Source organism: Ailuropoda melanoleuca, chromosome 7, assembly GCF_002007445.2.
Source record: "Ailuropoda melanoleuca isolate Jingjing chromosome 7, ASM200744v2, whole genome shotgun sequence".
NCBI lineage: Eukaryota > Metazoa > Chordata > Mammalia > Carnivora > Ursidae > Ailuropoda > Ailuropoda melanoleuca.
The window spans coordinates 39,244,299-39,244,694 of NC_048224.1; the positions used below are offsets into that span (position 1 = coordinate 39,244,299).

Here is a 396-nt window from a genome sequence, read left to right on the forward strand (position 1 = left end):
CTTTCTTTAAAATTTTGGGATGCAGTTTCTTCTAACAGACCAAAATGTACCCTAAATCTAGTGTATGGCTTTGTTTTATTCACCCACCTGATCACATTCCCTCCTTTTTTTTTTTTTAACTTTTCTTTTTTCTTTTTCAACCACCTTCTTATCAATTCGTTTTTTAAAATATTTTCTTGATTTTCATTTTTATAGTCATATTCCATTCTTTCATTGTATTTAACCTTATTTTTGTATAAGTATCAGTTTTTCTTTCTTTAAAATTTTGGGAAACAGGTTCTTCTAACAGACCAAAATAAACCCAAAATCTAGTGTGTGGCTCTGTTCTATTCACCAGCCTGATCATATTCTTTTATTTATTTGTTTGTTTGTATTCTTCGCCCACCCCCCCCCCCC

At 31.3% G+C, this 396-nt stretch overlaps 1 protein-coding gene across 2 annotated transcripts in view; it reads left to right on the top strand.

Moving 5' to 3' along the window:
* Positions 1-396, top strand: part of LOC100477384 (dnaJ homolog subfamily C member 25) — a 28,949-nt gene that overhangs the window by 8,582 nt on the left and 19,971 nt on the right. The gene's annotated exons all lie outside the window — the stretch shown is intronic.